The sequence below is a fragment of the Symphalangus syndactylus genome, chromosome X (assembly GCF_028878055.3).
Source record: "Symphalangus syndactylus isolate Jambi chromosome X, NHGRI_mSymSyn1-v2.1_pri, whole genome shotgun sequence".
Classification (NCBI taxonomy): Eukaryota; Metazoa; Chordata; class Mammalia; order Primates; family Hylobatidae; genus Symphalangus; species Symphalangus syndactylus.
In genome coordinates this window covers 120611643-120627965 of record NC_072447.2, presented here as the reverse complement: position 1 = coordinate 120627965, position 16323 = coordinate 120611643, and positions in this window count along the sequence as shown.

The following is a 16323-nucleotide window of genomic DNA, read 5'->3' as shown; positions in this document are numbered from 1 at the left end:
ATTAACTACTTATTAACTAGATATCTGGCTATTAACTAGATCTTAACTATCTAGCAGTTAACTAGCCACTAACTAGCTATTAACTAGTTATCAACTAGCCATCCAGCAATTAACTGTATCTTAACTAACAATCTACCAATTTACTAGCTACTGTCTGGCTATTAAGTGGTTATTAACTAGCTGTCCAGCTATTAACTTAATCTTAACTAGTTAGCTAGTAGCAACACATCTAGCAATTAGCTACTAACTAGGTATTAACAGGAAATTAGCCATCCAGCTCTTAATCTTAACTAGTTAGCTAGTAACAATTCATGTATGCAATTAGGGAGTTACTCATTTTTTAGGAATTAAATAGCTGTTAACTATGTATTAACTAGACATTAATTAGCAATTATCAACTATTAACTCATATAGATTAGCAATTAACAATTAACAGTGTTAACTAGCTGTCCAGCTAATAACTAGATCATAACATCTAGCAATTATCTAGTGATTAATGATACATTAACTGGCTATTAAATGGCAATTGTCTACTATTAACTAACTGCTAAGTATGAACTGGTTTTGCAGCTATAAATGGGCTATGATGTGTGGCTATTAAGTAGCAATTAGTTATTCATCCAGGCAGTAGCTAATAGCCTGCTGTGAACTGGCAATATAGCTGATAACTAGTTATTAACTAGTGTCCAGTTAACTATTAACTAGCTATTCAAGAATTATCTGTTAATTGCTAGTAGCTGTCTAGCTATTAACTGGAACTAAAAAAGGTATGTAGCTAGTAACTAGCCATCTAGCAATTAACTAGCTAGTAAATTGTCTAGTGATTAGCTGGTTGGTATACATTCAATAGGTATTAATTAGCAATTATCTACTATTAACTAGCTGTTAACTATATATTAACTATTAACTAGAAATTGGTATTAACTAGCTATTAACTAGCAATTATCTACTGTTAACTGGTAATTATCTGCTAACGTATAACTACCTATTAACCAGTTATTAACTGGACCTTAACTAGTTATCTAGCAATTAAATAGCTACTAACTAGCTATTACCTAGTTATTAACCAGCTGTCCACCTATTAACTTAATCTTAACTAGTTAGCTAGTAGCGATACATCTAGCAATTAACCAGCGAGTTACTGGTTTTAGCAATTAGCTGTTAACTGTGTATTAAGTAGATATTAACTAACAATTATCAACTATTAACTTGTACAAACTAGCAATTATCAGAAATTAACTAGCAATTGTTAACTAGCTGTGCAGATGTTAACTAGATATTAACTGACATCTAGCAATTAACTAGCTAGTGAACTAGTTATCTAGTTATTACCTAGCTGTTAACTATAGATTAGCTATATGGCTGTTACCCAGCAATTATTTATCCAGGCATTAACTAGTCAATAGCCTGCTATGAACTGTATGTTAAACAGCTATTAACTATATATTAACTAGCTGTTAACCTCTTATATAACTAATATAACTATATATTAAATAGAACTTATCTACTAACCAAATATTAACTAATTATTAAACTATTAAACTATTAAGCTATTAAACTATTTAACTAGCTGTCCAGCTATCAACTAGATCTTAACCAGTTATCTAGGTAGAAACCAGTCATCTAGCAATTAGGTAGCCAGTAACTAGTTATTTAGCAATTAAGTAGCATTTAACTGTATTAACTAGCTGTCCAGCTGTTAACTAAATCTAAACTAACCATCTAACAATTCATTGCCTATTAATAAGTTATTAACCAGCTGTCAGCTATTAACTAGATTTGAACTCCTTATCTAGCTAGTAACTGGTCATCTACCTATTAACTGTATATTAACAAGGTATTAACTAGCAATTATCTACTATTAGCTATTAATTAGCTAATTATACACTTGTTTTTCCATCTGTTAACTAGCTATTACATAGTTACCTGGCTGTTACCTAGCAATTTATCCAGGCATTAGGTAGCTGATAGCCTGATATGAACTAGCAATATAGCTGATAACTAGTTGTTAACTAATATCTCGTTAACTGAGTATTGACTACCTATCCACCAATCCAGTCATTAGTCCACTTTTAAGCAACTGTGAAGCTATTAACTCTAAAATAGTTATCTAGCTTGTAAACAGCCATCTAGCAATTAACTAGTAACTTATCTATGGATTAATTAGCTGGTAGATATACATTAGTAGCTATTCACTATTCTAGTTATTAATCCACTATGAAGTAAATAGCTCTTAAGTCGAACTGAAATAGTTAGCTAGTAACCAGCCATCTAGAAATTAGCTAGTAACTTCTCTAGGGATTAACTAGCTGGTAGGTATACATTAGCTAGTAACTAGTCGTTATGTACTATTAACTAGCTATTAACTAGCTGTTAACTATATATTAACTGTGTATTAACAAGCAATTTTCTACCATTAACTAGTTAAGTAGCAATTATCTACTATTAACTAGCAAGTGTCTACTCCTATTACTAGATATTAAGTAGCTGTTCAGCTGTTTACTGGATTTTAGCTAGTCATTGAAAAATTAACTAGCTAGTAACTAGTTATTAACTAGCTGTCCAGCTGTTAGCTATAACTTCACTAGTTAGCTAGGAACTACACATCTAGCAAGTAGCCATTTAATCGTTATCTAGCAATTAAGTAGCTGTCAACCATATGTTAACTAGCTGTTAACTAGCAATTATCTTCTAGCTTATGGTTAACTTATTAACTAGCTGTCCAGCTATTAACTAGATCTTAAGTGATCAGTAAGTTTACTAGCTAATACCTAACCATTAGCTAGTTATTTACTAGGTGTCTAGCTATTAACTAGAACTTCATTAGTCATCTAGCTATGCAATTAACTAGGAAGTTACTAGTGTTTTAGGAATTAAATGGCTGTTAACTATGTATTAACTAGCTATTAACCAGTAATTATCAACTATTAACTGGCTATAAACTGACAATTATATACTACTAACTTGCTATTAACTACTTATTAACTAATCCTCCAGCTGTCAACTAGATCTTAACTAAGAATCCAGCAATTAACTAGCCACTAGATTGCTGCTAGTTATCAACTAGCCATCCAGCTATTAAGTAGATCCTAATTAACAATCTAGCAATTAATTAGCTACTAATTGGCTATTAATTACTTATTAACTGGCTGTGCAGCTATTAACTAGACCTTAACTAGTCATCTAGCAATTAGCTACTAGGTAGGTATTAACAGATTATTAACTAGCTGTCCAGCTATTAATCTTAACTAGTTAGCTAGTAACAATTTACACAATAAACTAGTGAGTTACTAGATTTTGATTAAATACCTGTTAACTATGTATGAACTAGATATTAACTAGCAATTATCAGCTATTAGCTCATATAAATTAGCAATTATCAACAATTAACTAGCAATTAATTAGTATTATTAGCTGTCCAGTTATTAACTGGATCTTAACTAACATCTAGCAATTATCTAACAATTACCTAGGTGTTAACTATAGATTATCTATATGGCTGTGACCTAGCAACTAGTAGTTACTAGTAACCAGTAATTTAGCTATTAACAGTGAATAAGCTATTAACTATCAATTATGTACTATTAATTAGCTATTAACTAGCTACTATGAACTTGTTTTTCTAGCTATTAATTGGCTATTATAGTTATCTTGCTGTTATCTAGCAATTATCCAGGCATTAGCTAGCTAATAGCCTGCTTTGCACTAGTAATATAGTTGATAACTAGTTATTAACTAGTATCTGGTTAACTGGAGTATTGATTAACTATTCCCTAATCTAGTTATTAATTCATTATTAATTAGCTGTCTAGCTATTAACTCAAGCCGAAGTTATCTAACTAATAACCATCCATCAATCAATTAACTAGCTACTAACTTCTCTAGGGATTAACTAGGTGGTAGATATGTATTAACTATCAATTATGTATTAAGTAGCTATTAACTAGCTGTTAACTATTAGCTAGGTATTGACAATTATCTACTATTAACTGGCAATTTTCTGCTATTAGCAAGTATTGACTATAACTAGCTATTAACTAGTTAATAACTAGCTGTCCAGCTATTTACTAGATTTTAAGTGGTCTAAAAATTAACTAGCTAGTAACTAGTTATTAACTAGCCATACATCTTTTAACTAGACCTTAACTTACCATCTATGAATTAGCTACTAACTACCCATTAACTAGTTATTAACTAGCTGTCCAGCTATTGCCTATATCTTAATTAACAATCTAGCAATTAACCAGCTGTTAGCTAGCTGTTAATATTAACTAACTTTCTGTAGAGCTGTTATCTAGAACTTTACTAGTAATATAGTAATTAATTAGCTATGAACTGGCTGTGCAGCTATTAAGGAGATCTTAACTACTTATCTAGCTAGTAACTGTTCATCTAGCTACTAACTATATATTAAGTAGCTATTAGCTAGCAATTTTCTACTATTAACTAGTTAATATCAACTGGTTTTTTGCTATTAACTAGCTATTATACAATTTTCTGGCTATTAATTAGCAAATAGCTATTCATGCATTAGCTAGCTAATAGCTTGCTATGAACTAGCAATATAGCTGATAACTAGTGATTTTCCAGTATCATTAGCTAAGTACTAACTTGCTATTCACGAATTATGCAGCTATTAATTCACTATTAACTAGCTGTATAGCTATTAACTGGAGCTAAAATAGCTAGTAACCTATCATCTAGCAATTTATTAGTAGTAACATGTTATCTAGATAATAACTAGCTGTTAACCATACATTAACTAGCAGTTATTTCCTATTAACTAGCTATTTAGTAGTAATTATTTATTAACTAGCTATTAATTTGCAATTATCTACTAATAACCAGCTATTAGCTAGTAATTAGTTAGCTGTGTAGCTACTAACTAGACCTTAACTAGTTATCTAGTAACCAGAGAGCTAGCAATTAACAAGCTGGTAACTAGGTCTCTAGCAATTAACTTGCTGTTAACTATATATTAATTAGCTATTAACTGGCTGCTATCATACAATAACTGGTTTTTTAGCTCTTAAGTATCTATTGTATACTTATCTAGCTACTAACTAGCAATTATTTATACAGCCATTAGCTAGCTAATAGTCTGCTATGAAATAGCTATTTAGCTGTCAACTACTATTAAATAGTATCCAGTTATCTAAATATTAATGTTATCTAAAAATTACCTGGCTAGTATTAACTGGCTGTCTAGCTATTAACTAGAACTTGACTAGTTAGCTAGGAACCAGACAGCTGTCTATTAAGTAGCCATTAAACAGTTATCTTGCAATTAAGTAGCTGTCAACTATGTATTTACTAGCTATTAACTAGCAATTATCTAACTCATGACTATTAACTAGTTATTAACTAGCTGCCCAGGTATTATCTAGATCTTAACCAGTTTTCTAGAAATTAATCAGATAACTTACCATTAACTAGTTATTAACTTGGTGTCCTAGCTGTTTACTAGAACTTGTCTAGTTATCTAGGTAGTAACAGGTCATCTAGCAATTAACTAGTGAGTAACTAGTTATCCAGCAATTAAATAGCTGTTATCTATGTATTTAGTACCTATTAGCTAGCAATTATCAACTATTAACAGGTTATATACTAGCAATTATCTACTATTAACTAGCTGTTAACTAGTTGTTAACTAGCTATGTGGCTATTGACTAGATCTTAAATAATCTAGCAATTAAGTAGCTACCAACTAGCTATTAGCCATCCAGCTGTTAACTGGATCTGACTAACAATCTAGCAGTTAACCAGCTGTTAACTAGCTTTAACCAGTTAGCAACTAGCTTTACAGCTATTATCTGGAACTTAACTAATAATCTAGCAATTAACTAGCTATTAAGTAACTGACCAGCTATTAACTAAATCTTAACTACTTATCTAGCTAGTAAATGCTCTTCTAGCTATTAAGTAACTGACCAGCTATTAACTAAATCTTAACTACTTATCTAGCTAGTAACTGCTCTTCTAGCTATTAACTATATGTTAACTAGCTATTAACTAGCAATTATCCACTATTAGCTAGCTACTATAAACTGGTTTTCTAGCTATTAACAAGCTATTATACAGTTATCTGGCCATTAATTAGCAATTAGTTATTCATGCATTAGCTAGCTAATAGCCTGTTTTGAACTATCAATATAGCTGATAACTAGTTATTGTCTCGTATTGAGTTAACTATTAACTAGCTATTCACAGATTATCTAGCTAATTCACTATTAGCTGTCTAGCTATTAACTCAAACTAAAATAATTAGCTAGTAACAAGTCATCTAGCAATTAACTAGCTAGTGACTTGTTCTCTAGCTGATAACTAGCTGTTAACCATACATTAACTGGCAATTATCTCCTATTAGGTATTTACTAGCAATTATCTACTATTAGCTGGCTATTAACTAGCAATTATCTGTTAATAACTAGCTATTAATTAGTGGTTAATTAGCTGTCCAACTATTAACTAGACCTTAACTAGTTTTCTAGCAAGTAACCAGACACTTAGCAATTAACAAGTAACTAGTTATCTAGCAATTAACTACCTGTTAACTGTATATTAATTAGCTATTAACCAGCTACTGTCCATACAATAACTGGTTTTCCAGCTCTTAAATAGCTACTGTTTACTGTTTTGTCTATTAACTAGCAATTATTTATTTATGCAGCCATTAGCTGGCTAATACCCTGCTATGAATCAGCAATTTAGTTGTTTACTAGTATTAAATAGTATCCAATTATCTAAATATTAAATAGCTGTTCACTAATTAGGTGTTAATCCACTATTAACTAGTTATTAACCAGTTGTTAACTAGCTGTCTATTAACTTGATCTAAAAGAGTTTTGTAGCTAGTAACCAGCCATCTAGCAATTAAGTAGCTAGTAAGAAATTATCCTGCTATTAGCTAGCTGTTAACTGTGTATTAGCTACCAATTACCTACTAACCAATATTACCTAGCTATTAACTAGTTATTAACCAGCTGTTTTGCTATTAATCTAAAATACTTAGCTAACTAGTAACCAGTTATCTAGCAGTTAACTAGATAGTAACTATTGCTGATTATCTGTTAACTATATATGAACTAGCTATTAACTAGTAATTATCTACTAACCTAACTAGCTAATAACTAGATACTAACTATATTAACTGGTTTTCTAGCTATTAACTAGCTTTTGCATACTTATCTGTCTACTAACTAGCAATTAGTTATCCAACCATTAGCTACATAATAGCCTGCTATGAACTAACAATATAACTGTTAACTATTATTAGCTAGTATCCAGTTAAGTATTTATCTAAGTATTAACTAGCTATTTTTAAATTATGTAATAACCTACTATTAACTAGTTACGTAGCTAATAACCGGTTATTCACTAGCTACCTAGCTATTAATTAGATCTTAACTAGTTATCTAGCAATTAACTAGGAATTAACTATAAATTAAATAACTGTTAACCAGCTATTAGCTAGCTATTATTGACTATTAACTAGCTGTCATGTAGTTATTACATATATAATCTAGTTTTCTTGCTATTAACTAGCTATTTTATAGTTTTGTGCCTATTAACTAGCAATTTGCTATTCAGTCATTAATTAGCTTATAGCCTGCTAGTTGCTAATTGTACAGTTATATAGCTATTAAGTGGTTGTCCACCTATTAACTAGCTACCTATTAACCAGCTGTTAAATATATCTAGCTATTAACTAGTTGTTAACCATTTATTAACTAGCAATTAACTGGTTTTCTAGCTGGTAACTAGTTAGCCAACTATTAACTACACAGCAAGTTAGCTTGCTATTAACTAGGTGTTCATTTATTAACTAGCTATCTAGCTACTAACTAGCTATTAACTGTCTAGCTATTTGCTAGATACTAACCATTATTTAACTTGCTATTAATGAGTTATCCAGCTGGTAACTAGTTAGCTATTAACTCTTATCTAGTTAGCTAGTTATTAACTAGCTGTTAACTAGTTGTGTAGCTATTAACTAGCTTTGTTATTAGCCAGCTATTAACCAGCATTTTGCTCATTATTAACTAGCTATAAAGTAGCTACTAACTAGTTGTTTATTATCTAGTTGTATGGCTATTAGCTACTTCTTAATTATCTAGTTATGAACTAGCTATTCATTCGGTTACCTGGGTATAAACTCATTATCTAAATAACCAGATATTAAGTTATCTAGTAAAATTCTCTTATTTCACTGATGGAGAAACAGGCTCAGTGAAAGAAAGGGCTCTTCTAAGGCTACTTATTAATTCTAAAGCTTTAAACTTTAAACTTTTCTATTTAAGCATGCTACTTCTCCTGCAGAAGACAAAATTAATAGAGATCATAATTAGAGGCACTTCTTTCATTCTCTCACTTATTCTGTCAAGTAGAATTGCCAAGTTTAGCAAATAATCAAACAATTTTACATTTAAGTATGTTCTGTATATTGCATTGGATATAGGTATACCTGGCAGTCCTACTTATCAACACATATCTTTTACTCCCACATTATTGCCAGACATTTCATTATTGTCTATATCAATAAAACAAGGAGAGAATAGATCAAATAATTTTCTGTACAGGCTAAACTCATTTAGACTTGGGAGAATCAGTGGATATAAGTGGCTCCTTCTGCTTCCTGGAGCCCCACTACACCAATACACTGTTTCACCCATTCAAAGGACTTTCTTTTGCATGAGATCACTTATTTCACTTATTTGGGGCTCTTATATCTTACTTCTAACAGGTATGCTTTTGAGCTGCATAATAACCAAGGATGGATCCTAAGAGATATTTGTGAAATGAGTATTTCTGTATAAACACTGTCTTTGCTCTCACAGAATGTTGTAACACAAATTTTGGAAGCTAAGGCATAAAAGATGCACCAATTACTACTAGAATACTAAAGAATAAGTACAAGAGAAATGAAGGTACTTAAGAAATCTAGTCCAGCTAATCATAAAAAACACTCTGGGAAGTTACTTAAACAACAGGTTTTAAGCCTCACTCCCAAATAATCTAATTTAGTAGATCTAGGATTTAACCCTAAATTCCCATTATGCAGATGCAGATGATCCAGGGACTAAACATTGCAAAACACTGGCCTAGGATAGGTTAAGGCAGCACTTCTCTTCCCTCCCATACCAACCTCTTTCTGCTCTCCTCTTATTCAATAGGTAAGTCCCATTCAGTATTTGTTATCATTCCCTCCTATTTATTTCAATTGTGTAGTAGTCTACTTGATATCCACTATTTTGTCCTTTTAACCATACATTCCAAAGTGTGAAGTAGCTTTCAATTTTTCTCCCAAAATAAGGTTGCTAGGTGGTGGGAATATGGATTCCCTTTCTATAAATAAGAGGCTTGTTACCGGTTAGTCTTGTTTTTATTAACCCAGTCTACAGCTCTTGCAGTTATCAAAGTGCACAGTATCAATGTATAACTTGGCGCTTTTCCTCCACCTTCATCCGAATGTCATATCACAATGGCCTCCTATAACTTATGACTAATGCCTGCCTTTTCTGTCACAATGAAAGATATCCCATCCAGAGCGGTACCACATTGGTGGCTGGATTTGAACTGTGCCTTCAAGTATGAGCTGCATTTTAACATACAAAAATGGTGGGAAAAATATTCTAGCAAAAGACACCGTCACCCATGGTTTATTCTAAAGTTTCTGAAACCTGAGTTATTCCAAGAATCACCTGCATAGTTTGGTACAATTTATCTGGGGAGCAATTTAAAAAACAGGCAGATTTAATTATAGAAAAAGGCCCTGGATTATGCCTTTTAATCATACTCAGTTGTGATTTACAACCAGGTTTAAGAACAACTTAAGCTAATATATTGGCACCTGGAAAAAAAGAAGTAAAGGACTCTGGGTAGACTGGAATTTTTTTTTCTTGTCCAGGAATAATCAAGAGGTGATGTCACATGCTATAAGGCCCCTTGTCTTTTATTGCTTTGCTGTTTTGAACTTAGATATGGTTTAAGGAAATGCACAAACATATTTTACCCCTATACACACAATGGCAAATCTGCTAAGGAGAGGAGAGTATGGAAGTGAATTGCCGACCTATATTAAACAATAACAAACAGCACATAACCAGTCATTACTTTGACCATCAGAATCAGTTTAATGACTAAAAATGACTGAGCTTTATTCAGCAATCTACATGTGCTATGAAAAACTCCTCTGATGGATTTGGCTACCTTCATTGTGATAAATGGATTAGACACAACATGGCAATGACCCAGAGAAGAAAAATCAATTTATATCTGTGGAGATTATTCCAGTAATTTGGTGGCACTCTGCGTATGAGAACAAAAATTTCAATGACATGTTTTTCATCTGAAACTAGAGATGATGTTCCAAGGTTAAAGAGGCTTATATGGATAATACAATTAGTGAGGCCAAATACTGTGTATTGTGGGAATTCTTATTTGTCTTATTGGTGTGCTTTCATTGAGGTTCTCCCCGTGGTGTTTGTATTTGCAGATGTAAATTAAACTTATTTAGAAAAATAAAATAATAACTAATCCTACCATTACTTTTGGGGGGGTGTCTTTGTGTGCCTGATATAGTAGTGGGCTTTTTACATATGTTGTTTTGTTTAGTTTCTAATGGAATCTTATGGAAATCTCATGGAGATAGAGATTATTAACCTTATTTTATGAAAGAGAAAAGTGAGGCTGAGAGAAGATTCCTTCATTCATTTATACATGCATTCATTCAACAAGTATATATTGAGGATGGAGTATATGCTAGGCATTGCTCTGGTTGCTAGGGAAACATCAATGAACAAAACAATATATCATCCTTCATGGAGTTTATGTGAAACAGAGGAATGCAGATCAACATGAAATAAATATTTGTAGTGATGATTAGTGCTAAGAAATTTTAAGAAGTGTTATAAAACCTGGGCATGGTGGCTCATGCCTGTAATCCCAGCACTTTGGGAGGCCAAGGCAGGGGCATGGCTTGAGACCAGGAGTTTGAGACCAGCCCGGGTAATATAGTCAGACCTCGTCTCTACAAAATGTTAAAAAAATTAGCTGAGCATGGTGGTGCACATCTGTCGTCCAAGCTACACTTGAGCAAGGGAGGCTGAGGATTCAGTGAGCTGAGATCATTCCACTGGACTCCAGCCTGGATGACAGAGTGAAACTTTGTCTCAGAAAAAAAAAAGGTGCTAAGAAAAAAAAATTAGGATATACCCTATCTTATAGGATAGGGATAGAGATATACCCTATCTTATAGGATAGGGATAGAGATATACCCTATCTTATAGGATAGCGATAGAGAGCAAGAGTGCTGCTTTTGTAAGGGTGTTCAGGGAAGACCTATGATAAAGTGGCATTTTTGCAGAGACCTGAATGAGGTGAGAGATGGAGTGATAAAGCCTCCCCTCACCATGACACTGCCAGAAGTATCTATAGCCTCAAATCCTTCTCAGTACCATAAGATAGTACTGCCTGAAGTTCCTCTTTGTAACAAGGTATCCCTATGTCGCAAGAAAGAGACAAAAACAGTGTTGGAATAAAAGACCCCTAACTGCAGAAAAATAAAATATTCAGAGAGAAACCTCTACGAACTTACTCAAGTTACTAGGCTAGTTCTTCATATTTCTTCTTCATTTTGTTATATATTTGTAACTTCAATGTACTTGATATGGTTTAGCTGTGTCCCCACCCAAATCTCATCTTGAATTTTAGCTCCCATAATTCCCATCTGTCATGGGAGGGACCTGGTGGGAGGTAATTGAATCGTGGGGGTGGGTCTTTCCTGTGCTGTTCTCGTGATAGTGAAAAGTCTCACGAGATCTGATGGTTTTATAAAGGGCAGTTCCCCTGCAGAAGCTCCCTTGCCTGCTGCCATGTAAGACATCCCTATGTTCTTCCTTCATCTTCTGCAATGATTGTGAGGCCTCCCCATCTATGTGGAACTGTGAGTCCATTAAACCTCTTTCCTTTATAAATTACTCAGTCCCGAGTCTGTCTTTGTTAGTAGCATGAGAACAGGCTAATACAGTACTAAAATGCTGAAGGTGTGGAGTTGTCTTGTCTACCTGTAGTCTGTGTTCCTTCTCTCTTTTCTTGAGAGAGAGAAAGAGAGTGGTAGTAGTAAAAACAGTTGTAATTTGAATGAGTCTATAGCCTTTATTTCTGTAACACAAGCTATACATATATCTTTTCAAAGATCATCCCAATGAAAGGTAACAGAAAGTCTGAAGATCTGAGGCAAGAGTGTGTTGGTGAGTTTGCCATGTGGGCGAGTATGACTCGAGTGGAGCAAGGAAGAGAAGAGTTGTAGGAGACAAGGTCACAAAGTTAAGGGACAGATCAGGCAAGTCAACAGCTAGAGAGAGTGAAAGAATTAGGATTTAACAAAGATGTCTCTGACTCTAAAGCCAGCATTGTTTTCTGCTATGATTCTGAAAATAGATGGTACCAACTAGAAATGTCTTCATCATTTTGTCACCAAATCTCCTTTCCAGCCTCCATCAGTATCTTTTAGAATGAAATGCCGTTCTTCATGTAAAGAGCCAACTTCTCCATAGGGGTGTTAGATCCCAGCCCTCTTATTTTTTCAGAGAAGTTACTCCTGAAATTCTCTCCTCTCTTTCTTGAATCATCAATTTCTTGTGTTTCACTTTACTCATTAGTATACAAGTTTGTTCTGGTGTCTCAGATTCTAAACAAACATGTACACTCATCTCCATACCACCTCCATCAATCTTGTCTGTCTTCAAACTAAAAGATAAATTAGCGTCTCTCCTTCTTTCCTTATTGATCATTTCCTTAAGCCACTTTCTCACCTCCACTGAGGTTACTCTAGTCAAGTTCACCCGGAACTTGAAGACCTCCCCGATGCCAAATCATTTTCTATTTTCATCTAACTTTGTATTTCAGCAGATTTAATAAAATTGACCAGTTCATTCTCGCAGCACTTTCTCTCTCTTTTGAGACCTCACACTCTTGTTTCTCTGGCTACTCTTTTTCATGTTTCTTTACTAGATACTCCTTTCTTTCCAATATCTATACAAATTACTGTCTTAGTTCAAGTTCTGTTTCCTTTTTTGCTCGGTCAATCTTCTCTTTCCAAGTGATCTCATCTAGTTCCTAGTGTTAACTACCATCTGTATATATGGGTGAGTTTCTAAATCTCTATCTCTATCTCATATCTCTTATCTGAGCTCCATATTGTATACTCAGTTCTCCAGTTAATATCTCAATTTTGCTGCCTAATGGGCATCTCAAATCTAATGTGTCTTGATTTCTTTCTTGAACATGGTCTTCTCCTTTCCCGAGAAGATTCAAGTAAAAAACCCTAGCATCTTCCTGATTTCTCTCTCCCCCCTCCTTCCATTAGCAACTCTTGTTAGTTCTACCTCTGAAACATATCACAAATGTATATACTTTTCGTCACCTCTGCAACTACCAACTTAGTTCTGACCACTATTCTGGTGTATCTGCGTTACTGCAATAATGTCCTAATAGGTGTCCTTACTTTTAAGTTTGACATCCCAGCAAAAAATTAACTCATAAAACAGCCAGGTTTTATAAAACCTTTTTTGATATAATTGTAGATTTGCGTATAAATATGAGAAATAATACAGACAGACACTGTATACACTTTATTTAGATTTCCCCAATGGTAACATCTTGCAAAACTATAGTATAGTATTATAACCCAGAAACTGACATTGCTATAGTCAAAATGCTGAACATCACAAGAGGAAACATCATACTGCCCTTTAATAACCATAGTAACTTCCCTCCTGTCCAGACTCCCTTCTCAGATCCTGACTGCTAATCTAGTCTCCATTTCTATAACTTTTTCATTTCAAGAATATTGTATAAATGAAATAATGCAGTATATAATATTTTGAGATTTCCGTGGAGTTTTATGCAGGATGTTATGTGTATCGATACTTTATTCCATTTTGCTAAGTATTATTGTATGATGTGGATGTACCCAACTTGTATAGCAATAGAGCTGTTCAAGCACATATAGGTTATTTTCAGTTTTGGAGTGATTTTAAATAATATTGTGTTTTTAATTTTAGTTTGCATGTGTTCATTGTTAGTGTGTTGAAATGTGCTTGATTTTTTTTTTTTCTGTTAACCTTATAGCCTGTGATTGTTCTGAAGTCACTTATCAGTTTGAGTTAGTTAAGGGTCAGTTTTTATAGATTCCTTAAGATTTTCTACTTAGACAATCATGTCATCTTAAAGAATGGATTCATCATAATGTTGATGTCATTTTATTGTTTTCTTCTCGTTCGAGTTGTGGTTTTCTTGATTCTTTGGTGGTATCCTGGGTATTTTGTCTACAATATTAGAAAACTCTGGATCCTATTCGATTTTTTTTTAGTAGGCAGTCACCCTATTTTTAATTAGTAAGCAGGTCCTGGCCTATTTTAAGGGACTATAGCTCCAATGGCAATCTAATTTTTAAAGCTTGTGTGGTGTTCTTTTGGTCTGTTTATTTTACCTAGGAGCACTGAGGCTCTCACTGGTCGTTGCCAGTGGTGCTTTGAGGGAATGGAAAGAGATTCTCCAGTTTGAGCCCCCTGGTACCTCTAGGAGGGGGAAGAGAGTCTCCGGTCCTACTGGGATGAAGATGACTTCTTGAACTAGTGCATGTTATTTTGGGATGACTCCTGTGGGTCAGGTCTGCAGCTCATTGTGGCAGGATCATTCTTGCTGGTGCTGCATGGTGTCTATGGGTGTGGGAGGGGAATTTCAGGCCATTTACTGTTTGGGCACTTGTGGTGGTGGGATGTCCCTCATTGGCCCCTCATTGTCTCTGGATGGGTGGGGGAGTCTATACATCTGTGATTTTCCCAATTTCTACCTCAATCCTGCACCTCATCTCTGTGTATCCATCAGCTGCTTAGCATCTCCATTTTAATGTCTAATGAATATCTCACATCTAATATGTTTTGATTTCTTCCATTATCATCAATATTTACTTATTCATGCAATTTCTGTAGTAGATTCGGCTCCTCTGAAAGCCAGCTTTAAGACCCAGTTGACCTTTGTGGTCAAGATGTTTACTAAGAAATATTATTAGCAGCAACACTTATAGAAGGGAAGGGAAGAAAGCAAGGCTGAGTAAAGGGAGAATTTAAACTGTGATGCATACCCAACAAGACCATACACAGAGATCTGAAGCTAGAATGGTCCTTCAAAATAGTTCCAAATATGGCAGGTATGGCTGTGTCTTCATATTCCTGCATAAATCAGTCATTAGATATGGGCCACTGGGGAATGAGTGTGGTCCTGAGTGAGGCAGCTGTCCGCAGCTAGAAGCTTTTAAGGTTACTCTCAGCAGCTGGGGCAACAAGTCCTTCACTGGAGTCTGAGCTATACATGAGTTCCAAATCAATCCTCTTGGAAACAAGAAAAACTCCTGACTACATGGCCCTCCTTAATCTCAGTGTGAAGGAATCACATTGGTTAGCACAGGGTGAGCGTTTCCATTCCTGGGTGCTGGCTAGCCAAGAGATTTCCTCTCTAACATGCCTGCTAATTGAGAGTTATCTACCTAGACTGCAGTGTGCCCACTGTCCAGGATTTTCCCATTAGCCATCTTCACACTTGTGGAGAGTTTCCTCCTGGGAACCAATGGTGTAGGCCTCAAAAGTTTCCTTCTAGCCCCTGCATATGCCCAGTTAAAAGCCCCCTTTTAAAATTTTAATTATCGTGGGTTTTCTCTGCTCTGTGTCTGTGAAAGTATAATAATTAATAATGATATTTTGTATATTTTCATATATGCTTATTGGCTAGTTTTACATATTCTTCTGTGAGTTTTCGGTACAGTTTCTTTGCCCAGTTTTGGGGAGCGCTGTTTGTGTTATTTTTGAGTTGCTTGAGATTTTTTTGACTTTCTGTGGGACACTACTGAATTCTATGGGATTGTGTGTGTGTGTGTGTGTGTGTGACAGAGAGAGAGAGAGATAGGGGAAAGAGAGAGAGAAGAGGAAGAGAGAAGATATTTATTTCTTTTTTATTCGTTTTTTTTTGAGATGGAGTCTCGCTCTGTCAAACAGGCTGGAGTGCAATGGTGTGATCTCAGCTCACTGCAATCTCCACCTCCAAGGTTCAAGTGATTCTCCTGCCTCAGCCTCCCAAGTAGCTGGGATTACAGGTGGCTGCCACCACACCTGGCTAATTTTTGTATTTTTAGTAGAGACAGGGTTTCACCATGTTGGTCAGGCTGGTCTTGAACCCCTGACCTCAAGCAATCCACCCGCCTTGGCCTCCCAAAGTGCTGGGATTATAGGCGTGAGCCACTGCTCTCAGACTTATTTTTAAATG